The following is a 26,908-nucleotide window of genomic DNA, read 5'->3' as shown; positions in this document are numbered from 1 at the left end:
AGAGGCTGTTTTGTTTGGCGTGTGTGGTTCTAAAAATAAAGTTAGTTTCTTTTGACAAGTGGCTCCTGATTGTGCCCAGCCAGACTGCAGCAGACTTTAATCCAAAAATTTTGAGGGTGACAGAGTTCAGCTCGTAATACGATCCCACATCACTCCTGCATAGCCAATTAGGCAAATGGTAAAGCCATCCTCACCATATAAATCAACAGGACGCAGATTAAGTCTTGAGGCAATTAGATCAACAACTGCTACTTGATCCAGAGCTTACCCACGGTTTTCATCTGAAAAGCATTTCCCGTCTCCCACATTCAAAACCAACTTCACGTTCACTCCGTAGAAGGGAGCTGTGGCCAGCTCTCCTGACTTTAAGAGGCTTTGAATACCGACTGAGTAAATAAATGTTCCTTGACCATGATACCACCTGACTTCAGAGGCACACAGAGGGAAGCTGTCACACAGAAGCATGGGCCATGGTGGCATCAGAGGCATGGTGGTCAGGACGCCGTGCTCCAGCCCAATGCCCCTTGCACTCACCCACTTTGCTTATAAAAGGTTCCAAGTTTGTCAACTTTCTGTTCAAACCATGGTGTACTGTAAATGTGCTGTAAAACTGTAGCGCAAGGTCTGTGATCCAGTGGTTTTATCCTTCTTACCTAGCCATCTAGACATTATTCATGTAGTTTCCATTAGAATGCTACAGTTAAGTTTGCATAATATTTTCCACAACTACCAACTTGGGCATGGTTATGACTCTCAAGAACTCCCCTGGGACAGAATTATTTTTTCACCTTGGTCTCTGTTCAGAAGTGGAAAAAAAAAAGTTATCAACAGATGATGACTTTAGAGATATTTTTGGAGTTCTATGAATGGAAAAGAAAAGAAGATTTTTTACTGCAGTGAATATTTTGTTACCTTTTGTCCAATCGAATACTGCAACTCAAAAAGAGCTAAGCATAAAGGCGTTGAGTAAAGCAGTGTAATAGATTTCACCAAGGACTGCCCATACTGCCAGGTGTAGCCCATGAGGTCTGCATTCACATGGTTATCAGCATTGAAAAATACCCCACGTGCACACAACAGAAAATGTCAGGAACTTGAAAAGCTAAAAAATATGCATGTGGCGTCTCCAAATCTCTCCAAAGCACAGCAACTAAACAAACTTAATTATGTGATCAGGCGGCAGTTACTTAACCTCTCTGGACCTCTGTTTCCTCAATTATCAAATGAGAGGGTTGAACTACATGATCTCCAAGGCTTGTTCAAGCTCCAAGAGTCTCTATTTGGACTCTGGATTCAAATCAATAGCTTACTTTCAAAATCACCCCGGAAGGCACTGTTAACCCAGATGGGCAGTTGAACTTGGCAGGCAGTTACTGAGTCACTAAGATGCTCGTTTTCCAACAGAGAGAGAGAGAATTCATTACACTCTTTTGCAAAGGTTTCTTGGCTTTGGCACATTTGAAAGACAATTACACTTGAATCTTAATCATACTTATCTTTGAAAAAAAAAAACACAAACAAACCAGAAAACCAAGTGTGCAAATAACACAATTTATATAAAAGAACGTTTTATTTTTTCATCGCACACCTGGTGGCAGGTATTGGGCTGGGTGCAGAGGATGTGAAAGATACCCCGCACCCCTGATTTCAAAGAAATTTGCGGCTTACTGCATATTCTCATTTTTGCTCCTAAGCATCTAGTTGAAAATGCTCCTGTTTAGGGTAACACTTGCCTGAAACAGATTACAGTGCTGCATTGTGTTCTGCAACCCAAACCTGGGCTAACCTATACACCTGTGCATGGCTCTTCTTCTCCACCAGGAATGATTTTGAATAAATGGCCTTAAATGACATAAAGAGTCTGAATGTATCAGTTTGGGTAATTAGATACTGGACCAGTTTCCAAGAAGAAGCTGTGTACCTTTGCAGGGACCCACTACTATGAGCTCACCTAAAGGAGGCAGAGGGCCCCGGGCCCTAGAATCCCTTCTCTCCTGGCCAACCATGTATTTGTGGAAGTCAGTTGACCATGCACTGTGTTGTCATTTTTGTCCTGGACAAAATAATCTCTAGAGTCCTTTATAGACCTAATAGCCTAGAACTTCATGATCTCTCTAGGTTAATTTGGGTTTAGCTGGAAGATGAACTAATTGATATTTTAGTTTTAATTTTAATATAAGTAAACGGTCTGTTTACATATTCCTTCCTAAAATATATTACTAATTCCTAAATTTGAAAGAAGAAAGGAGTCTGCAACTATTGCCATTTCCATGTATTGTACAGCAAAACCTAGTTAATTCACTTCCTGCTAATTTCGCCTTTCTGCTGTATCTTGGCAAAGGGCCAACCCAATATTTATCCTTATGTAGAAAAAAAGAGCTTACCATGTAAAAGAATAAGCATAATAAAGATTATAAGGGGAATGCTTAACCTACTTAAGACAGAAATGAGTCTCAAGGACTCAAATTTAAATCAACAATTGGTACATGTATTATGAATTCTTCTCATATCTTAGAGTGTCCCCTAAGGATGCTTATTTACTCACAGTTTGATAGTCTAGTTTGAATTGCAGTTGTTACTTTTAAATATATCACACGCCGTATATATTTATTACTATACTTCAATTCAGATTTTTCTCCTTTCAGGAAGCTGTTTGCCCAAATTAGTTTAAATTAGGGAGAGTCTATTGTATTCATAAAATCTTCATCTAAACAGCAGAAACGATGACTATAACATTTGTCTTCGGTTTGTTGGAACTCCGCAGCTTAACTTCTAGTCTGAGATTCATAAAGAATGAACATGGAATGATTAATGGCCATTACTGATTTCTTACAGCTGTAACTTATCAGAATATGTATACTCTAATACTGTACCCATGGTAATTATCTCATTACTATGAAGTGTCACAGAAATGCATTATGCGAAGTACGTGTTGAATCACATTTAGCAATTTCTTTTGATGTTTGAAACCCAGAAGCGTCGTGCTTTCCAATGGTTGGAACTCTGCTTGGGCGTCTGGGGCTGAGCATGAGTCATGGACCTGGGCAGCAGGTCTGTGGCAGCTGTGTCCTTCTGACCACTCCTTGAAACTTTCCTGCACCTCGGCCCCTCATTTGAACATGACCACATTCATGTGTGACCCCCACTACAGCTCGTGGAAAGGATTGGACAGAATAAGTCTATAAAACAGCTGGTCACCTCCGGGAAAGGCATTAGGGAAATCACTCAGCCTGCTGCAGTGGTGACTTCTCTATCTGCATGAATATTTAATGAACAGGTACACATAATACTTGACATTTCTATGGTGCTTTTCACATGAGCATCTCAACATTGCTGAAAACAAAATGCATGGCAGCAATTATCAGAGACCTGGGAAGCATCAGTGCCCTGGCCAGAGAGGGTAGTCGGCAGCTTAGTTTTGAACCTCATGGTGGTCCAGAGTAGTGGTATATCCCAATACACAGTCATCCCACACACTAGAAGATATGGCCTTAGGAACAAGGTGATGTCTACCTGGGAATGATCTATTTAAACCCACAAGGTGGCTCAAATGATGTAGATTAAAAAATTCCCTAAGATGAATGCAAAGTTGAAAATGGCCTTGTTGATTAGATAAGAGTCAGCAAAGAGACAAAGAAACAGTACAAGAGATCAAAACACAACATCCTCAAGAAAGGAGGACAAAACAAAGAGGGACAATTTGTGGGCACATTTGTAGTGTCACCTGCAGCTTTGGAATGAAAGCTAAGAGACCGTTAGATTGGCACCAAAATAATTCACTGGGAATCTAAGAGAGCGTTCGTGTGCACACCCAGCAGCACCAACACCTGAGAGCTTGCTAAAATGCAAATTGTGAGTCCTCAGACTTCCTGAATCAGAAAATCTGAGCACGGGGCCTGACATTTAGAGATTTAACAAGCCCTCCAGATGATTGTGATGAATTTCAGAATCCTTATAAAGGAACAGTGCAACTTGATAAGAGAACAGAAACATCCTGCATCTGCACCCATACCTCCATCACTAGCCGTGTGCAGCGTCTGAGGCACTAACTTCGAATCTATTAATTTTAATTAAATTTAAATTACTACATGCAACTAGTGGCCACTGTACTGGGCGGCACAGTTCTAGGATTGCAGTGCAAAGGAACGCCAGGGTTTTGGTCAGTCAATGGAAGCAATGGCGAAGGACGGAGATGTTAGATGTGACTCTTGGGTACAAGAAATCTTGTCTGGAGAAGCAGGAAGGAACAAAGGCCTCATAGCTTACGTGTCATGAAGCGAAATATAGTTTTGTTTTGTTTTTCCCAGGAAAAGGAAGCTACGGGTGGGTGTGAAGGAGAAAAAAAGTCAGGGAGTCCAGAAGCTGAGGGATAAGCGAAAATTTGTGTTGGAAAAAATCCAAGAAGTGTAACACAGGTGTGTGTGTGTGAGTGTGTGTGTGTGTGTGTGTGTACATATTTAATTGTGGTGAAATACTGATAACAATTTATCCTCTTAAGCATTTTTAAGCATAGAGTTCAGTGGCGTTTAGGACAGTCACACTGTCATACAATCATTTCCATCATCCATCCATCTCAGAATTCTTTTCATCTTGCAATATTGAGGCCCTGTATTCACTGAACATCTCCATGTTCTCCACTCCCCCCAATATCCTCAGCCCACCTCTGGCCAGCCTTCTATTTTCTGTCTCTATGAATTTAACCACCCTGGGGACCTCATTCAATATCTGTGGTTTTATGACTGGAATATTTCATCACATCCTTAAAGCTCCTAGCATGTCAGAATTTTCTTCCTTTACAAGGTTGAATAATACTTCATAGTATGTTGCTATGGTTTAAAAGTTTGTTTCCTCCCCCAAATCCATATGTTGGCACCCTAACCCCCAAGGTGATGGCAATAAGACATGGGACCTTTGGAAGAATTAGGTAATATGGAAGCCACCTTCATAAATGGGGTAGGTACCCTTATAAAATCCCTTTAGTATGTGAGGAAACAGTGAGAATTCAGGTAAGAAGCAGGAAGAGGGTCCTCACCAGGTGATGAATCTGCTGGTGCCTTGATCTTGGACTTCCAACTTCCAGAACTGTGAGAAATACTTTCTATTGTTTATATGGTATTCTGTTATTGCAGCCGTAATGGACTAAAACGTACGCATATGCCACAATTTGTTTCTCCATTCATCCATTGATGGGTACTTGTACTGCTTCTACAGTCTGGTGATTGTGAATAATACCGCTACTGAACAAGAGAGTACAAAACCTCTTTGAGACCCTGTTTCCATTCTTTTGGGTGCATACCCAGAAATGGAATTGCTGAATCATAAGATGATTCTATTTTTACTTCTTTTGAGGAACCGCCATATTGTTTTCCACAGCGGCTGTGTTGTACATCCCCATCAAGATCTTTGTTTCTGAGATAAGACTGGCACATCAGAGCCATCAAAAGAACCATGAAAAGACAAGCATGTGGGAGAGATGCCTTGAGATGGAAGTGGTGGGGCAGAGACAAAGCAGCACGGCTCCAGTGGTTTTCATTTTCTCAATGACCTTGCTCCAAGGTTATCACCTCCAAAGAAGAGCACTGTGGAGGAGGAAAAGACAAGGGCTCAAGGAGAGCAGTGAATGATGGTTTTGTAGGTCAGTTCATTAGACGACAGCAGGGGACCTTCTGAGGGCTCCAAAACAGAGTTGCAGCCATGTTGTAGGTTGAATTGTGTCCCCTCAAAGAATGACATGCTGCGCTCCTAACCCCCCAGTGCCTCAGAATGTGATCTGTGGGGAGTGGTGGAGTGTGGTCTTTGCAGATGAAATTAGTTGGGATGCGGTCACACCGGAGTAGAGGGAGCTCCAAAGTCAATACAGCTGGTACAAGAATCTGGGCATGTGAAGACCAGGAGACGCACGGGGTGACATCATATAATGACAGAGGCAGGGATCAGAGTGAAGTGGCTGCAAATAAGGACACCATGCAGGGCCTCCGAGGGAGTGTGGCCCTGCTGACATCTTGGTTTTGAGTTTTCAGCATTCACAACTGTGAGACAAAAGGTCCCTAGTACTTTAAGCCACCTAGTATGCAGTGTTTCAGCAGCTCTAGGAACTAATAGGGCCACGGAGCATGAGTCTGTAGTAGCTAAGGTCATCCCATGTGAAGGCTAAAATGAGCATTTCCAAATTGCTGGGATCCCATCTGCGAGCAATATGCTTTTGGACACTCAATGATAATATAGACAATAAATCAGTGTAACGTATATTTTCAATCAGAGTCCTTACTAAAAGGCTTCTTCCTTTCTGTCTTTTCCAGACAGAAATAGGGCATGTGTAGAAATACACTAAACTGTAGCTTCTAAGAACCAAGGTGGGGGTCAGGGGGTCTCAGTATTTGAGGTGTGTGAAGTCCATGTGTCCAAGCCACAGCCAGACGCTCTCTTTACTTGGAAGCTGTACTGCATTTTACTTCACCTACACTTGTCCCCTATACCTTTTATCTGAGTTGTCATCCTGATGTGGCTCTTGCTTTACCTGTAAAAGTCAAGCCCTTTCTAAGTTTTAAAATTTCTAAATATATGAGCTCTTGCTGATTTTGGTCTTTCCCCTAAGTGCCAATGATGTTTTGCTTTTTTTTTTTCCATTTTATTTATTTTTTGATGCTGGGTTTGAACCCAGGTTCCTCACAGGTGCCAAACACACTCTCCACCACTGAGCTACACCCCAGCCAACCAATGATTTTTGAAAAATCAGTAGTACATCAATTTTTCCAATTTTTGCACTTGAACTTCATAAAAAAAAAGTGTTAGGGTAATGAGAACAAACCAATGAAGCTATTTAGGAAAAGATTCTCTGGTTATGAACTCCTGGCTGTCTCTCTTTCAGAGGTGGAGGTGGAATGGCTATGAGGCCAGAGAGCCAGTGGATTCTGTGGGGTCAGCACTGTCCCTGCTTTCAGTGCAAGACAAGGCGGGTTGAATCCCTCACCAGGTCCTCACAGGGGAGTGTGGCAGTGTACCTTGGAATGGTAGCTGAGCTGTGCTGACATGGAAGCCGTGTAGATTATTTGGTTAAGCAGAATTAACCTTGGGCATTTGGCAAGTTGAAACACAAGTCATTAAAAAAAAAAAAAGAAAAGAAAATAAAGAAAGAAAACCACAGCTCCTCTCCCTTGCTGCCTACTTGCTCTCTCTCTTTCAAACACACTTCTTGCTTTTGCTAAAATTCACCTAGGAAAAGTGCTATGAACCGCAGTTGTAAATAAAAAAAAATAGAGATCTGCATTTTTGTATTTGTTTACGAGAAACATATCCAGCAACAAATTCTTTCCCTCTACCCTCTCACCCTCTCTCCCACAGCCCCTCACATTGATCAAAAAAGGAAAAGAAAAAAGCATTTAGACTTTGGCTTTTCATGAAAGGCATATAGTGAAAGCATCACTGCTGCAAAATTCCAAAGCACTTTCACAATCATAATGAAATGAGGGAGGAAATGGTTTTGTTTAGGTCTTAAAAACAATCACCCCATGTTGGCATGCAGAGTATCTTTATAAGTTACAAAGGGCTTTGCAAAAATTAGTTCATTCATTTACGGGACCCTCATGGAGCCTCATGGATGCACCAGGCCCTGGGTGAGAAGCCGGGGCTGCAAAGATGAATAGGGCTCAGTCTGCCCGGAAGAGCTCGCAACGGAGGGAGACAGATATTATTATTACTCATTATAATGTAGTTGGGCTTCCCGTGCCCATTCCTACCTTCAGCCCCAGGAACCTGATTTTAATTCACAAAGAACCATATTGTGGAGAAGGAAGGAAAAAAAAAAAGGGAAATGACTACAGTCAATCATGTAAAGGTGGCAGGTTTCTCCAGAAACAGAGCCACACTCTCAGCCTAGCCTTCTTCTGAACTAAGGGCAGGGAAAGAACTGTCACAGCAAAATGTCTCACCGAACAGTACCAAATGGAACCACAGCAAACATCCGTGAGCAAGTGGGAGAAATTTGAAACTGATTGGGAGAGAAAATTATGGACGGGGTAAAAATCAGTTAAAAAAGAAAATGAAACAAACTTGAATAGGGTCCAAAGCATCTTTCTTTCCTCTCCTTTTCCCTTGCAGTGGCCCCCCAGAATCTGCTGAAGGGAGACATTTGAGGTTTCATAGACACAGGGCTCCAGTCCTGAGTTGGTAACCCAGTTTCCACACATTTCAGCTTTCATTCAGATGAGCCAATTCGAATTGCAAAACTCGGGTTTTCAGACGTGACTCTTTGCTTGCTTAACACCAGTGGCTGAGGAGAAAGTACATATCCGATAAATCTCAAATCATTCAATTACCTTAAGTCAACTGGGAGGCTTATATTTACCGAAATAGGCATTTGACTCCCATATTACAAAGACATGCAAATGACTCCCATGTTGCAAAATCATTCTGGGTAGTTTACGACTCGGCTCGCAGTTGCTGGAGGAGCCGGGGAAAGGTTTGAGAGCGTGATCAGGAAAATACTACATTTGTCAGGCAGCATGTTAGCAGGGCCTCCTGAATTAACTGTCATGTGAAAGTCAGCGCACAGGAAGGGAAAAAATCAACTCCTCTTTGGAAACAGATTCATGCTGCAAAATTATCCAAGTTAATTTCCTTCAGTTAATTAAGCCAGTTCCCTTATTAGCAAAGGGAGATGACCAAGTCTAGTCTACATCTAATGACTCACGGAATGATGAGGTTAGCGGGCCCCATCTCTATTTTTAAACTTAACTTTCAGATAGAGTCTCATGGAACTTGCAGAGGCAGAATATATCCCACCCAGTATTTAATTCTGCCTCTACTACTGTTGAAGCAAGGATTATCTCAGCAATGTCAATATAAACTACCATTGAGATCTGCTTACTGCTGAATTCCCACATTTCTTCATTTCAGAGGAGTTCAATGTACCAAAATATCCAGTGCCCCTTTTGAAGCTGTGAGCCACGCAGCATTTGGGATATTCTCTGAACCCCCTTGGTGACGTGGCACCTTACATGGAGCCTAGGGTTCACCCTGAACACACCCTGGCATCTTGTTCACCTTAAGCAAAATCTTAGGGTGACGAGGGGTGGGGATGGGGACAGGAATTCATTCCTCTGGGATGAATGTACCTTGGATGGTAGCTTAGCTGTGCTGACATGTCCTGCAATCCAGGTCAAAACACAGTAAGCCTGAGAGTGGAGTGGGGCCAAATCGACTGCCACTCAGGCTGTCCCCAACAATTCTGGCTCCTCTCAAAATTATCACCAAGCAACAGACAACCATTTTTTCTTCCCCTTTCCTGTGCATCGGTTACATGCCAGGCAAATCCAAGATCCTCTTAGTTTCCACATTAACATGTGAGGTAGGTTAAAGAACATCACTTATGCCAACGAGGAAACTGGGGCTCAAAGAAATTAAATAAATTGCCCAAGGTCACCCAGCTAGAGGGAGGCAGTTGAGATTTGAATTCCAAAATCCGCGTTTCCCCCATTGCAGGCCTTTCCACCTGTGAGTGGAACACATTTCTCATTCCTGAGCTACTCCGTAGAAAGAAGGATCCTCAGTGAAAGGAACTGAGGAAAGGCTCCTCTGAACTGCTGTCCCCATCAGAGGCCACTTGGCACAGAAGGAAATCCTCTCTGAAAGTGGATTTCCTATAAGGGCTGAAGTTCTTTCTCATGTTCTCAAAACTGTTTTACAGCTGTTTGAGTTGTTAAGTCTAGTACAAATTGTCCACTAATCCCACCCCAGCCCCAAACTGAAGAAAATGACATTGGTGATGATGGCATGGCACCCACGTGAGCCCCAGTAATGACGTATCACACCGATGACCACTTTCCAGGGACATTGCAGCAGCGACACCAACACAAGCACACATTTCCCAGGAAACCCAACTTACCCATAAGCATCTGCAATGCCACGTTCTAGTTAACCTTAGCCTTTAAAAGTGAGGAAGGCCACCAACTCTCACCGTGTCACATGGGGCTTCCTAAATTTTTCATTAATATCTTTTAATTTTGTTTGACTACTATTATGGTTTGGGTATTAAATGTCTCCCAAAAGCCATGTTCTGAAGGCTTTTCCCCAGATTGTCACACTATGGGAGATGGTGGTGTCTTTAGGGGGTGAGGTCTAGTGGAAGGAAGTTAGGTCATTGTGGGAGGTGTGCCCTGAAGGAATATTGGGATCCTGGCCACTTCCTCTCTCTTTTTGCTTCCTGGCCATCAAGAGGTAAGTGTACTCCCTGCCATGATGTTCTGCCTTGCCACAGGCCAAAATGATGGCCAGCTAAAAAAATCTCTGCAACAGTGAGCCCAAGTAAATCTTCCCTCTAAATTGATTTCTTTTCCTCAGGCATTTTGTCACAGTGACAGAAAGCTATTTCAGTAAGTTGTGGCTAATCTGATCTAGTGGAGAAGATGGTTGTAAGGATGATACAAGGTCCTAGAAGCAAATGTAACTACCAATGGCACTTAAAGACTTTTTATAACTTTCCTCTTCCATTTAGTAATTTGATAGTAGCCTATACAGATTTTTAAATTCCCCTCTACAAGTATATCATAAAATATACAGATCAGGAAGATGTGCAGTTGTACATGACAGAACCAGGGTTCCACAATATCGATGTGGCTGGCTTCTTAAACTGGAGGATTACATGAATATGAATTTTTAAGAGCTCTGAGAATTCTGAAAAAAATGTTATGTAGAATTTTTAAAAAATATTTATTTTTTAGTTGTCTTTGGACACAATACCTTTATTTTATTTATTTTTATGTGGTGCTGAGTATCAAACCCAGGGCTCATTCATGCTTGGTGACTGCTCTACCACTGAGCTGCAACTCCAGCCTCTGTTACAGAGAATTTTATAGGGATGTGTGTTTTTCTCCTTTTAGACTTTCATCAGACTCTCAGTGTGGTCCGTGACTTTCCCTAAGTTTAAGAACCACTCTCTATAGGTTAGCCGTAGCAACTAAGATTTGGTGGGTCCGATTGTAAAGTTTTGCCTTTAAGACAGGAAAACCTGTCTTAAAAGCAGCTTTGGTTTCCTTTGAGTTCAAAGCCAAGTGCCCTAGAGATTCTAGGTTGCATTAATGGAGAGACACATGTATGTTCTGCACTGACGGCACCTAGGAGGCTGGGTTTGTTTCTGCAGTTTTGATTCTTACCAGGCATTCTACCTGTGCACCAAAAGGTAAAGAAGACTCTGCAAACAGGTCAGGGGAGAAAGATGTGAAGGAGCTAAGGACATGTGGCTGCAGAAAGGTCTGGAAGAGTAGAGGTGCAGGCACGCCTGAGCTCCTCTTTCAATAGTTGATGACTGCTCCATAGGAGGAGAATTCGATTTAAACTGTGCAGCTCCAGAATATGGAACCAAGATCAATGGCCGCAAGTAATACGGAAAAAGAATTCAGCCTCTGTATAAGGAGGAACTTTTAAAAACCGATTAGAGAGATTCAAAATAGAAAGGGCTGCCTTGTGAGGCTAATGAGCTTCCTGTTCCTTGAAGTTTTCCTACTAAGGCTGCATGTTCATCCGTCAGAGATTTTAAAAGGGGATCCTTTATCGAGTAGAAGGTAGGAGAAAATGACCTCTACGATTCCTTCTAATTCCATGATCTCTCTATTAAGATTTTATATCTCTTATTAAAATTTATAGTTAAAGCCCAAACATGTCTTCCTTTACTTTGTAGAATAGATACCTGAGTCAAATTGCTTTATTAAGGGAATGATTTTTTACATATTTTGTATCCTTAAAAGGGAGTGCACCTGTGTACAGCATGGTGCTTCGGATAGCCAATACCAGGCCTCCTACCTGGCAGGCCTCTAGCTTGCTCTGCACCCACCAAAGTTCACCCCATTCCCCTCCATGCCCTGGACTTTAGCACTACTGACCTTTTTTCCCTCCTCCCCTTTCATTCGATTTTCCATGAACATCCAGAGTAATCTTGGAAAAACTCTAATCGGCTTGTGTCTTTCTGCCTAAAACCCTCCATAGATTCCCATTTAAATCAAACTCATCGCCATGGCCTAGAGGGTGCTGGGTGGCCTGGGGTCTCCGGGCACCATTATGCTCTAGCCCCCCACTGGCCCCTCCCCTGACTCTTTTTCTCCTCTGCACTTGCACCTGAGATTCTCCATTTGAGAAATGTGCTTCTCTGGGCTCAGGTGGGGCCGATTGACATCCTTCGGGTTTCAGCCCACGTCCCTCCCCAGAAAGACTGTCCAAGCCACTCTGTGGGGACAGCTGCACCTCCCCACCTGTGCTGTGGCATCACATCTTTCTGTTTTATTTCTTTTCTTTTTTCTTTCTTTCTTTCTTCCTTTTTTTTTTTTTTTGTTTAGATGTTGATGGACCTTTATTTTATTTACTTATTTATATGCGGTGCTGAGAATCGAACCCAGTGCCTCACACATGCGAGGTAAGAGCTCTACTGCTGAGCCCCAGCCCCAGGCCCCTGTTTTATTTCTTCATGCTGCTTATCACAGTGGATAATCTTCTTGCTTCTCATTCTTTTCTTGGTATTATCTTCCCTGAGTCCGAAGATAAGGACCTGGCCTGTCTCCACCAACGTGTCTCTCTGGCATCCAGTGGAGGGCCAAGCATAGGACTAGTGGCCAGTAAGCACTTCTGAATGAACGAATGAGTAAATGAGAGATCGCACACACAAGAATGTCCAGAATTGATGGTGAGCTTTGGGCCCGTGTGTGACTGGTTCTTCATCCTTTTACCTGTGAGAGCTCTGTCCATCCTACAGGCCCTTGAGAGAATTTTGGGTTGACTCCCAAGAAACTCACAAACATAATTCAAAGCCAAAGATCCATGAAAACAGTATTTTTTACTGGTGAGAGAAAGACATGGCCCATGTCTCTGAGTTTCCCCCAGTTCACAATGGTGCAAAATCCTAGAGGACACTAAAGGTCCTCAAATCTAGGAGAGTGTGTCTTTTTTTCTCTGACGACTCTCAGGAAAAATATTCTGGCAATGAGGAGCAAGAGATGCTGGGATGGGTTACTGAGGAGGTGGGAGAGACTCCTTCTCTGGGTATCTTTAAAAATAGAGCTGCCATATGGGATGGTTGAGACAGGAGAAGGGGGACAGGAGGGGGTGAAGGATCTCTCCGAGTCCCGTCTCATTCTCTATTTTCTGATATCTCCCCTTAGACCTTTATTCATGGTAAAAGCCTGAAGGAGCTAGAAATTCGCTTTTCCTTTCTAACTGCACGTTAAATCCCATTTTATTCTGAACTGTACTTAGGCCATTTCACTATCCTTCTCTTCAAATGGGAAATTTGAATGCCATCACTTTTTGTTATGTAGAAAGTTTGGATGCAGCTTAACTCTCACTTTCTCTTTCCTAGAAAAGAAAGCAACGGAACTGCAGATGAGAGTGTTTGGAAAGTGAAAATCCAGAGAACACAATCTATGTGTGGGTCCTGCTCATGCCATTGAAAGGGACACAGGGAAGAGCTGGCCAAGACCGTGCAGATGTGGTGTGTCCCAGCATGGGACGTGCTGCAGTTTGACATGGAGTTAAGACCTTGGGCTTAACTAGTTATAAGTTTACTACTTATAAATAGTTATAAGTTTACTACTTATAACTATTGATTCCTCACTTATTTTTTTGGTGGAATTGAGCTTGGCAAAAACCAATATGCAAACAAATATTTTTCTAATGTGTGGCAATGAAATGACAGTAACTGAACTGAGTTGTAGAATCAAAAGAAAAACAGATTTTAATACACACAGGGCTGCATTTTACTATTTTTACCATAGAGTCTATACTGTAAAAACAAAAACAACAAAATCCTTGTTAAGTTTGATTCTTGGCAGTATTTATATAACTATTTTTTCTAATCTAAATAAATGTGGTTGTGATTATCAAATTCACTTAGTTTTAAATGTTCATCACAAGCATTGTTGTATGTAAAAAAGAAAAAATAAGGACCACTATGACTTGAGTTTTTTTTTCCCCAAAAGGATCACAGCTTTCAACGATGACATTAACTTTTTTCGCCTTTCTATGAGTTAATGAATAATCCATATTTTAATGGAATGTTGTGTTAAGTCAGAACAAAGTGTAACCATGGAGGTCTTCACAAACTGTCCCTGAAAACTGGCCTTGACGTTTTACATGATATACATCAAGTGCCCGTGCTCCCTCATTTGCTGATGATCCCAGTCGCTGGCTGAGCACAGGTGGGTGGCCCCTCCATGGTCTGCGTGGTGCTTCTGTGCGTCTGTGCTAGAAATGGGACCCGAATGCCAGAGGGTCACAGAAACAAAATTCTAAGGTAGAAATAAGGACTCCCCCAGAACAAAAAGGCACCAATGGGACATTCTCAAAGAACGTCAACACGGATTACTTTAAAGGGTCTTTATCACACAAAACCCACATAGTGTTGTGCTTTGGTATATCCTGTTGTGCAATCATTGGCTGAAGTGGCCACCACCCACTTCCCATTAATGGATGAAGTGTACGTATTTGTTCAGGCCAGACAGAAATATCTGATCCTTTAGCAGAGCAGAATTAGCTGTCTGCAGGGACACTGCCATTTCCTCAGAACGTGGCTCCAACTCCCCACCCATGAGTCTGATTCTGTGCTAGAGGCCCTGGAATTGCTACCTGGGCACAGAAGTCCAACTCAGCCAGTGGTTACAGAGATGCAGACTGTGAGGATTTAAGCCCTGGGGTGAAGACTAGATTAGTTTAGACTCCGGTAGATAGACCCAAAGAGAGGAAGGCCCTGGCATACACCTTCTGTCTGCTCTAGAATCTTCTCTTGTGCCACTCACCAACATGGGCAGGTGGAAACATTGAGAACACAGTTCTCCTAATCCCAGGGGCGGATCCCCTGCCCTCCCCCTCCTCTTTATCCTCATTCACCCCTCTGTCCTCTTTACCTGATCCAAAGGGACCTCCAGGAGCCCCAGGGAAATTCAGTGCATCAGTGACACATCCTCTGAGAAACCTAGATCTGAATGTGGAACTGGTCCCTCACATTGCCCCTCACATCCGGGTTCCAGGATGGCTGGTGTGAAAGCCACACCATTTTCCTTTCCCAGCTGCTGGTCAACTCTCTTTCTCCTCCCTTGCTGCCTGGTGCATCAGAGAGTTGATCACTTTGCATTTACAAACTGTAGTTTTTGGTCTCTCTCCTTCTCCTGAGCAGCTCACCATCGCTCCTGCGAGGCTTGCTCAGGGCCCTCTCTCACAAATTCAACACCACGGGTCCCTCAGGCATAACAAGCTTGGGGAGCTTGCTGGGGCTTGCAAGAAAAGGGGAGGGGCTGCCTTCCCAAAGCCTGTCCTCTGGCATAGCCAATGTTAACGCAGATCTGCGGGGAGATTGCAATTCTAACATAATGAGATATTAATGAGGTTTGCACATGTCCCCAGCCACAACACATCTCCCCCCTCCCCCTTCCACCCCCTCTTCTGCAAATCCAAAGAGAAGCGGCCGCATCTCTGACACCATGATGCCTGCACTTCCCCCAGAGCCCGCCCTCTCCTGCTCCAGCGCCCCGGCTGCCCTGCTCACCTCGAGCTGCCAGCACTACAGAGCACCAAATGGGCTGGCACCGCCTTGTTTCCTGGCCTAATGGATGCTTGTTTAAACACTGGAGCTGTTTGCATTGCTGCGGCTCACTGCATGTTAAACACAGTCCTCTGAAACCCTATGCCAATCCAATAAAGGTATCAGCAGTTCAGTGTGGGGAGGCAATTACGATATGGTCCCAAGTGTGCCTTCTAAGCTCTAGGAAGGAAAATTTGATCGAACAACTAAAAGGAAAATCTGATTCGGCTCAGCATCACGTGGAGGACACAAGGCTTAACTGCAGCCAGGTCTGTGGAGGGCAGAGGGAAATCAATCCACGCGCGAGGGAGAGCAAGCGCACGTTTTAAGAGGGCTCTAAGCCAGGCTGTTAGTAAGACTGTCTCTCGCGCCTGTCCTCCGCCTTCTGCCGGCTTGCTTGTAATTCCAGGGGGTACACTTACTTATTTTTTAATGACAAACTGCCATCTTTCTGAGCCCCCTCTGCCTTCTCCCTCACCTTTAATTCCTTAAGCACTCAAATAAAAAAAATAAAGCTTTTCTTGTCCAAGATCATTACCATATCAAAGGCGATGAAAAGAGAGAAAAATGATAGCAGGCTAGCATGCAGGCAGGTGGAAGAAGGCAGGCCTGCCCAGAGAGATGCGAGGGTCCCTCACCTCCAGCTCATGATACCAGTGCACAAGGCCATGGATTGGATTTCTACCTTAGCCAAGTCTGAAAGATCAGGGGAAGAGACGCAAGATTTATATTTATTTCTCACCCGCGAAGCAAAAGTTTTGGAAAAGTGAATCCTTTCTTCTGTTTTGAGGCTCTGGCTATAAAGAGATGGGGGGCTTAGCTTTCTTTTACATCTCCTTCTTTTCTTATTGAACAATCTGCTCCAAAATGGCCCTCCTTTCCCAAGGAAGAGCGAGAAAGCAGCAATGTATGTGTCTGGCAACACTGAGAGATGCTACCCACAATGCTCACTGGGTGCCATCCATTTACCAGGAATTTTGCCAAATTCCTGTCTGTTCCCCAAGGTTGCTGGCACAGGAGACACAGCCAACATGGAGCTGGATGGCTGCTGTCAGAGGCAGCCAGCAGCAGCTCCCGACCAATGGATGTAAGGACAAAGGTATGACTTCAAAGGGTTGGGACCAGAGTGCCTGGGGTCCTAAATCCCAGGTAACCCCAGAGATGGGGGAACTCTGCCATGATAGGACTCCAGAGGGCTACGTGACACAATGAACAGCATCCAGACCACAAGCCTGACCATGGGCCTGTGGACCAGCACACTCTGAGTGAGGCCGTGGGACCTAGAGGGCCTGGTTTTGTACCCTACACCTGCCTCTTTATTATTCCTGGCATCAGCCTTGAACAAAACTCCAGTTCCCTCTGTCCAGGCTCCAGGTGGAGGGGGCCACCAGGCCGGCAGCATAACAATATTGACTGCCCTTGGGGGCACCACCCCATTAGCTCCCCTTGGCACTAAATGCAAACAGCCACAGCGACTCACAGAGTACAGTCATCTCTGGTGCCTGTAAGTGTTGACGTTGGGTGAGGTATCACCCATTTACATAAGCAACAAATAGTATGTTGATGTGTTCTCCTTGGTTTCCTGACTTAGTTCATGGAACAGCCTCATCTCAGGCCTGGAAATATAGTACATGCACTACAAAATCCCTTGTGAAAATTATAATAAATGCTTTGCTGTCTGCACATTGGAGAGTGGAGTATTCTACTTGTCATATGCACACACACATGTGGATACACTCACAGATATATATCTTAATTTATGTTTAGCCTTAGTGTGTGTATGTGCACGTGTGTGTATAAAGACACACTGGTAAGGCTTCCTTTAAAATATAACACCCCCCCACATACACATTTGTAGGTACATGCATACATATACACTAAGACCACGCCTTTTAATAAAAGTGCCAAAACAATTTCTGAAGATATTAAACCTTTGTTATGAAAGGTTTTATAAAAACCTTTGTCTAAAAACACTCGGATGCTCTTTTGGTTTATTAGGAAGTAGATCATTAACTTTTTTTGATAACTCATGACTCTGTATTGGTTGGTTATAGGTCTGATGTTTCTTTGTGGAGGAAAAAAAAAAGGCCAGTTATTTGATTACAGCTACCTTTATGATGAAGGAACAGAAGCTTGCAAAAGATGAAAGAACGATGTAATTTGTGAGGCTCACTTCTGGCCCTGTTTTGAGATGGTGTCAGGCTGTATTTCCAGAATATGGAATCTTATGGGCCTGCTGGTCCTGCTTCTCAATAATGCATGTACTTTCCCATCTCCACCAAACAGAAAGAGCACATTTTAGTTTCTTTCTTTTTCCTTGGGTAGGACATGTCACCATGGAATAAAAATAGTGGTCCTGACCCCAGACTTCTTCAACTTGCTCTCTTTTTCTCTACCCAGATGTAGAAACTCACAAACCCCCTGTGGTCCTCCAGTTATTCTAATCCAGAGGTAGCAGCTGGACTGTCAAGTAAGGAATTCTGCTCCAGTGATGGGGAACTGTGGTAAAAGCAAGTATATTTATTAATATCAAAGCACAAGTAACTACACAGGGACAGGGTATTCCTCTTCTTTTGACTGCTTTTTGGTATGTCCGTGAAGAGCTATTTTAATTTAAAATATACAAAAAAAACCCATCTTTCATATTGTTTATGTGAAACCTTTTTTCCTTTTTCTCATTTGTAACACATGAAATTTTCCCTCTCTGGGGAGTTTCAAGATGGTGGAATAGAGAAGGTCGCTTTCCTGGCTGCTCTGTGGTGTGAAACCAAGAAAGCAGACAGGCGGCTTCTCAGTGCTACCCTTGGGGTCGCCAAAACAAGAACAATTGGTTCTTATTTACAAGATCTCAAAGCCTCTTACATATAAATAAATAACTGCAGACAAATGCAAGAATGCTAAACATTCAAATGAAAAACTCTAGATGGGGGTTTCTTTGGGCGTCAGATATTAACTCAGAGCCCAGTTGTGTTAATGTTGCTCCTATGATAGAACTAATATCCAATTTGTATATTTCTCATTATTAACTACTCTTATTGATATTCTTTGAATATTATTAATCTGAAATGCATGTGCTATATAATTAACTTAAAATCTTAGTGACTGTGATCCTAGCTACTTGAGATACTTTGTAGGATAAGTCTCTCCATTTTTAAAAAATAAAATATAATTATATTTGGCTATAAAAATAATTTTTCCCTCGCCACGTAAATACCTTGCAACCTGTTGTCCTGAATTGAGAAATGGTATTCTATTCCTCTGTCTAGCATGAGACAAAAATCATATCCTATTGTAAAACTGTTAGGTGATTATTAAAATCACTGAAGTCAGGCACACTGAAGTGGAGTTTCATCCTCTGGCTAGTGATACTGAATGAGACGCCAAATGTTCCATTGCTTACCTCCCACTGGTCCTTCTCCCAAAGAGGTGTGTGGCTTTGCACTCCAATATCTAACATGGACACAGATAACTCTTTCTGCCCCTTAGGAAACTGGCATTTTATCATTCATCTCGCGCCTTCTCTGGGAAGAGTTACTATGATCTCATTTCAGTATCCATTCAGGTCCTCAATTCCTGAGGATCAAAAAATCGCTAGAATCGCTTTGTTAAGAATAAAATCTGAAATTCCTAAATCTGCGTTACTGATGATGGAAAAACCCAGATTAACACCTGGTAGAGCTGTGGTTCTGTGACCTTTCATTAAGCTTTTTCCTTCGGTGTTTAGTAACGCAGAGGTCTAATCAGTGAAACACGATTTCAGCTTCCTTTGGAAGAATTAGACCTTTAGAGCAATAGTGATTTTGACATTATAGTAAAAGCATAAATTAAACCATGGGCTCTTTGGCAAAACACTTAAAGAGGTTCCCTTTTCACAAAACACCCCCGAAATGACCTCAATCTTGTGCAAAGGACTTGGAGAGAGGACCTTCAGTGGGTCTTTGTACTCTTGATAAGACAGAGCAGCCCAAAAGCAAGGCATTGGTCCCAAACCCAGAGTATAAAGTCAGGATGAAGAATGAAGGGAACTGGGGTCTTTCCTTCCTGCCTGCCATGGATGAACAGTTTACGTACCTAGCTGGTTAAGGCCAAGTTGACAAAGGCTTTATTATTTTCTATTTATCTGTATATTTGAATATTTTCAAAATAAAACATTTTAAAAGTAGGCTGACTGACTTATTGGAAAGAAGTATACATGCAGGTAAAGGAAGGATGGAGTCCTTGGGGGGACCCCTGAACACCTGGCAGAGTCAAAATGCAAGCCTGAGAGGAGAATGGACAGGCACGCAGGCAATGAAGGGGTCCCTGGTCCTTCCCAGAGAACTTCCCAGGTGATAGGGACCGTCCAGGGAAAGGAGAATGGGCTGTGGGCTGCACTAGGCTCCAAGGGAACACTGAGACAGAGCCAGCTCAGTCAGAAAACCCAACAGCCGTATTCAGAGAAAGACATGGTTTTATTCTGACCCCCAAGGAAAAGGCTTTTTACATAGCGCCATCCCCTTATAACTGGAAACGAATGGAAACAAGAGTCAGACATGGAAAGGAATGGTGAGAAGAAATAGAATAAAAAGGGACATTTGCTTGGTTTTCTTTAAAAGATCTTCTTTGGTTAAAAAATACCTGGACTATTACCAACAGCCTCCCTTTCAAACAATTTTTAAAACAATTTTTACAGTAACGTTAAAAAACAGTCCAAAGCTCTTCTTTTCCTTTACACCACTTCCCTCAATGCCAGCATCTTGCATGACCACAGTATAATTATCAAGAACAGGAGATTAACATTCATACAATGTTATTAATTAAACTAAAGACCTCATTTGAATTTCAACCCTTTTTTCCCCTGTTGTTTTTCTGTTTCAGGAGCCTGTCCAGGGTGATGCCTGATTGCACTGAGTCGATACTCCTGCACCGGCCCTTCCCGTCCCTAACAGTGCTCAGCCCTTTCTTTTTTTAAAAAAAAAAAATTTCAGTTGTAGTTGGACATAATAACTTTATTCTATTTGTTTGTTTTTCTATGTGGTGCTGAGAATTGAACCCAGGGCCTCACACGTGCTAGGCAACCGCTCTACCACTGAGCCACAACTCTAGTCTGCTCAGCCCTTTCTTAACTGACTTGGCCTTGACATTTTGAAAGAGAACTCATCAAAACGATTTTATAGGATGTCCCTCAATTTGGGTTCCCCCCATGTTTTTTCATGACTGGAGTGAAATTGTGCATTTTCAGCAAGGATACCATGAACATGACGTTGTGTTCTTCTCTGTGCATCATATCAATGGGTTCATGATGTCGATATGTGTTTCTGTTGGGCGCGTTCCCTGGCTCACTTGGTGAGGTTGGTGTGTGCTGGTTTCTCTGCTGTAAAGTTACTATCTTTCCCTTTGCAGCAAATAAATATCTTCCCGGAGACATGGTGAGACTATGGAGAACTGTTTCTCCTTACACCATTACTGGCCAATTCTGGCATCTGACTGTGCATCTTGTCTGCAACGATTACTCCTGTAGTGTTTGCCTAATGATGATTCTGTCACCCACTTGCTTTCCATGTCTATCACTTGGAGTTTTACTTAAGATACAGTTGTCTCTTTTCCCTTATTTTAAATTATTTATATCAGAATGGGCTTCTGGATGTTTGTTTTATACTATGGGTTAAGATTCAAAGCTAGCATTCTTTATTTAGCTCTTCAAATTGTACTGGTTTTGGATACCAGGAACAAATTTATATTGATTCCTGTGCTCTAACAATCCTGTGTCTTTGCAGGGGACATTTCCTTATGTATTGGCACTGTAAGATGTTCCAGGTTCATTTTTGTTCCTTTTCTGCTTGAGCCCTACAATCAGCTGCTTCTCCATGGTGGCTTGGTTCCTGACATTAGAGAACACTGTTAAAAACAAGACCTGAGTTCTGTGTGAGCTTACTGATACTGAGCACCTGGTGGAGTCACTGGGCTCCATCACTTCTAGGCTTCGGCAGACATTGCTGGGTAGTGTATGTATGGATGCTAACCTACCTATGAACACAGAGCCACATTTCTGTATCTCTTGGAATACATATGTGTGTGTGTGTGTGTGTATATATATATATATATATATATATATATATATATATATATGAATATTTCATATAATATCACAGGTTCATTTGAGCCTTCCCTTTTCTATATTGATGTCTGTGACAGCCTCCTTTTAATTTATAAGTTAGTTACATTTAATAATGAGCTTCCAGGTGACTAAGGAAGGTAGATTACTGGAATCCAGGGCAACATAGCAAGACTCTTTCTCAAAAGAAGTAAGGGGGCAGGAAAGTAGACCGCCCTCAGGCAGACAGAGAAGGGAAGGAGGGAATGATACCATCCCATCTCAGAGGGAGGCATCGAGTCTAGAGAACATCCTGTAGCTGCCCCTGACAGCTCTGGCCATAATGGCTTCTCCTTAGCTAGGACAGCTGGTCATTGTCCCTGACAGCTTTAACTGCCACAGCTCTTCCTTAGTTACCTCTACCCCTAGCCCAAGTAATGGCTATTCACAAAATCCACCCCTACCCCAAGCACTTCCTTTTTTATCAACAAACCCTCACCCCCACCTTGTGCTAATAAAGGTTTAGAAATCACTTTTCTCTGGATTTGCTGAAGAAGACAAAATAGAGAGAGTTGATGGATCCCTTTCTGAATCCTGTATTTACACGTCACCCACCAATCTCCAGTAGAGACAAATCAAGCCCATAAAACCCCCAAGAGCGCAGGCACCTGTCGGTAACTGTGGCTTGGGACCCCTCCCTTTTAGAGAGCTCTGCTTTCTTTCTATTACTCTAACAAATCCTGTTACTTTGCTCTCATGCTTCTATCTGTGGATTTCATCCTTCCAATTCGTGAGACAAAGAACCCACCCATCCATGTTCCTTGTTACAGTATTAATATGATAACAATCAGTTCCAAAGCCACAGTTTTAATCCCCCAAAGGTCTAAGTGTTGAAGACTTGGTCCCCAGTCCATGGTGCTATTGGGAGGTGATGGAAACTTTAGAAGACAAGGTAGAGTAGAAATAAGCTAGGCCATTGGGGCGTGCCTTTGAAGGGAATATTGGGACCCCAGGCCTTTCCTCGTTCTCTTTGCCTCTCAGTTGCCATGGGATAAGCAGTTACCTTTGCCCCATGCTCCCACCATGATGTGCTACATCACTACAGGTCCAACAAGCAATAGAGCCAACCAACCATGGACCGAAACCTCTGAAACTGTGAGCCAAAATAAACCTTTCCTCTTTATAAGTTGATTATCTCAAGTATTTTGTCACAGTGACAGAAAGCTGATCAACACACCATTCACTGATTAGTTTTGAAATGGGATGATTAATTTAGTGAATATTAATTTGGCATATTCCATGTTTAAGGCCCTGTACTCTGGGAAGACTCTGTGTAGAACACAGATGAACTTTAAGTCCTGCCCCCAGGTGGTTTATGGACCATACAAATAATACAGAGAGTAAGAAGTCTTAGGAGAAACAAACAAATTGCTGTGGACAGAGGAGGGAGAAACACATTCCTATTGAGGGAAGATGGAGGCGCTCCAGGCAGAGCTGTGGGTCTTTGAGGGTGTACAGTTATTTGGATCTTGAAAAGATTTGGGGACAGCATTCCTGGAAAGAAGATAGCATGAACAAAGGCATAGAGGGGAACAAAATACAGGTGAGGCAAGCAAAAGAGACAGAAAATCTGCCTATGGGTAGGGAACAGGGTCCCTGAAGGGAGCATGCCCAGGGCTGGTGCACAGAGCTCCAGAGGCAGCAGATTCTGGTAGAATTTGGGCTTCTTTGGGGGTGCCATAAAGAGCCCCTGAGTTTATGAGTAAAGAAATGACCTGCCTGGGGTGACATGGCAGGATCCAGTATGGAGGGGCATTTGATGGACAGGGAAGATCTTTGGAGGAGAAAGTGATATAGTTTAGGGGATCCGAGAGGGTCCAAATTGGGAGAGGGAACACAGGAATGGAGAGGAGGGGGGTATATATATCTAAGCAGAATCAATGGCACTTGCCAACAACTTGATGTTGGCAAGGGAAGAATGATGGTAACTTCAGGATTCCAGGGGTATGTTAAAAACTGCCAGAGTGAAAAACTAGGAGATAAGAGGGTGGGAAAGCATCTGACAGCCCCCCAAGTGCAGATCTGGGATAAACCACTTCCCTGGTGACCCTTTCAGGGCTTTGTTATGAAGGAAAGAAAGGAGAGAAAAGTCAGACTTTATACCAAAAAATACCCTCACCTTTTAGCAGCAATGCTAAAGCTCTTGTAGGGTAGAAAACTACACTAAAATGCAACAGAAATTCCTAGATAGTAATGAAATTTAATTTACCCACAGTGGTGGTTAGCCACTGCCGCTGATAATCGCCACTCGGCGGCATTTTCTTTGAAGTTAGGTAGTTAGCACTCTCTAAACTAGAAATTGCCCACATTTTATCCATTACAACTTGGAGGATATTAAAACAGAGCCATATAACTCTAGTCTCCAGGGAGTTTTAGAACACTGAGGTTGGGATGAGACTTTCAGAGCTACTCTAGTAATGCTGTGTCACCCTTCAGATGGAATCGCTTATTCCCAGGGAACAGCTTAAACTCAAATACTCTGACGTCAATACAATCATGACAACACTTATTAGTGCATAATGTACAGGCCTAGAGTGCATTTTGGGGAAAATAGCTATCTTTCAAGTTCAAGAAGCAGCTACAAGTTGACTGCTGTTGTTACCATCTCTGTTTATGACATTCTTATCGGGTATGAGAGAAAAGTGCTAGATTTGTTTATCTGTTTCGTAACTATGTCACAGGCAGCCAGAAGCCTGGAAGGGGAGTGGGAAGCAAGTTATGTCAGGAAGAGTCTGAAGCTGTAGACCCCATGGTTATAAGGAAGCCTGGTTATAAGGATTCCCAGCCTTGCCCAAGCCAAGGCGCCCAAGTGGGAGTGGGTAGCACCCATGGTGGCACCCTGCTCCTTCCTCTCTTCTGTCAGGTGAGCCGACTTCAAGTTTTACTTTGGACCAAGAGTCTCCTACCCACAAAGCTCTCACAGAACAAAGCTTCTAAAACAGTTCCTACACCAGACTTTCTTCTGAGTGAAATAGAGGTAATTTGAATCTTCAGAAAAGAAAATGAAAAGGAAATTTAATTATGCTCTTCAGGACATGAAAGTACCATGTGCAAGACGGAGGCTGATGACTTTTTTTCTTACTCCAGTGAAGTCAAAAGAGTCACATTGAAAGAGAGGGTCGCAATCTGTACAAAGAGTCTTGGTGACTGCGAGAGCTGTTCACTGCCAGAGCTTTGCATGGGCATCGCAAAGCGAAGGTGGTGGAGGACGGGAAGATAGGGAGGAGGTGCTGACACCCTGCTCCTGGGGGTCAGCACCCTCACAGATATCAGGCGGCAGTTCCTCCAGGAATCCAGTCCCTCATGACAAAGATGCCACATTAAAAAAAAATCCTTATAAATTAAAGGGAGCAGCATTGGCAGGTATAAAGGGTCAGTTACAAGCTCTGAAACACACACCGAAAAACAGGCAAAAAACTAGGCAGCAAGCAGTGTGGTTGGCTGTGTCCTGCTCCGGCCCCTCCCCTTGGTGCCCACTGCCCCTGCATCCAGCACCCTCTTCTTAGTCCCTTTATCTTACATGTAAGTGGGGAGAAATGCGACCCTGGACATTTATGCTTATTTATTGATGAATTACGTTATCATGTTACCAACTGAGCCCATGATTTTTTTTTTTTTTTTTAAGTTTCCAATTAAGGAACTGAAGCCCATGCCAATTGCTGGAGGAACCTCAAACCTGGGCCAGCAGGCTGTGAGAACTGCCAGGGGTCAGAGAGCAGCTAACGATCACATATTTTAGTTTTCTAAAAAAGAGGTAAAAGATGCAGGAGAGAAGAATGAGCTGCTCTCTTCTTTCTCCTGGGAGGACCGAGGCTCTGGCTCTCATGTCCCTAGCTGTTGTAAAGGAACCTTTGCTTTCAGCAGGACCCGGTTTGCAAAGAGCCATGCTCAGTGAAAACGCTCCATCCCCAAAATGACAAAGAGTCTCCAGAGGGTGACAGCAGAGTCTTCAACCAAGTTGCAGACCCAGCGGCCACAGGGCTTCGATGCTGTGCCTGGGCGCTCTTTCTCTTTGGTCCCCCTCCTCTGGCTACCCAATTCATCCTTCCCTAACCCTTCACTGCTTGAGAGATGCGCGGCCCCAGCCATTTATGGGTCTTACACGAAAATCAACCAACATGTTTCAAACGCTGCTAGAACACCGGGTTCCCTCGGCCTTTTCTCCTTCCCTTCTCCTGGCTAGAATGGCGACATTTATCAAAACGCCCTCGTGCTCTTTAAATCCCACCTCACTGGGGTTTTATGCTTTCATAGGCTGTCTCATGCTCTGGAACGTGTCTGCAGGTCTCCTCTAACGTTTTTCTACTCGACTAGAGCTCCTGACACTAGAGTGGGCCTACTGAATACTCCTCTCTATCCAGAGCCTCACCCCCTCTGCCTACCTCTCTTTACCTCGTCTCCCCTTTAGTCACCCAGTTCTGGGATCACTTTCTCAAGAGGAAAGAGAAGTCTTGAAAAGAAATTTAGAATAATTTCATGACTTGCATAATACTCTGAATAGTGTTTTTGCCTGACTTTCTTTGCCCATATTTAGGTGAGAAAAATAGGTAAATAAGAAGTACTTGCTTCTTATTTCTTACAGTGGGACACAAACTTTATCCTAGTCTCAGATTTTTCTTGCTTGGTGTACACTTTAGTTCCTCCCTGGCTGATAAGTTTTTGTTATCTTGGATTTTTTTTTTTAATTTTTCCTTCTAATTCAGACTAAGTGGAATTGGAAGGATGTCATTAAGTGAGAAAAAATTATAAAATACTTTAAGAGAAATTTAGGTCCATTGATCTCAAGATTAGGCAGAACCTCAAGCTAAGGTTGACCAAATGTTGCTTAGTTAATAGGGACCAGGAGTCAGTTAAGTGCTTTAATAAATAGATAAGGCTTATTTGTAATTAGTATATTGATTGTTTACATATAAACGAGCATTTCTAAAGTGCTCGAGGGGAGCTCAGAACAGCTTGTTAGGGGCTTTAAATACCCACCTCACAGATCAATTATTTCAGTACAAATAGACACTGTCTTCCAATCCTGTCTTTGCTGGAACCACTGAAAATTCCAAATAAGCATAGATAACTGATAAATCTTTATTAGTAGAAAATGTCATCAAAGTCCCTCTTCTGACCCTTTGAAATTTCTCTGCAAACCTAGGGAAATGGATGCCTTTAGCAGTGGCAGCAGAACCTAAAAGTCAGGGACGTGGAAGCGATGAGCCTTGTGTGGA

General features: G+C 43.0%; 1 protein-coding gene across 1 annotated transcript in view; it reads right to left on the bottom strand.

Moving 5' to 3' along the window:
- The window catches only part of Maml3 (mastermind like transcriptional coactivator 3), a 390,401-nt gene that overhangs the window by 169,614 nt on the left and 193,879 nt on the right, over nt 1-26,908 (bottom strand). The gene's annotated exons all lie outside the window — the stretch shown is intronic.

Source organism: Marmota monax, unplaced genomic scaffold (genome assembly GCF_021218885.2).
Source record: "Marmota monax isolate L192 unplaced genomic scaffold, Marmota_monax_Labrador192_F-V1.1 WCK01_AAM20220418_F8-fsc00039, whole genome shotgun sequence".
NCBI classification, from domain to species: Eukaryota; Metazoa; Chordata; class Mammalia; order Rodentia; family Sciuridae; genus Marmota; species Marmota monax.
The sequence above is the reverse complement of the archived record's forward strand: the minus strand, read 5'-3'. Positions and strand labels throughout refer to the sequence as shown.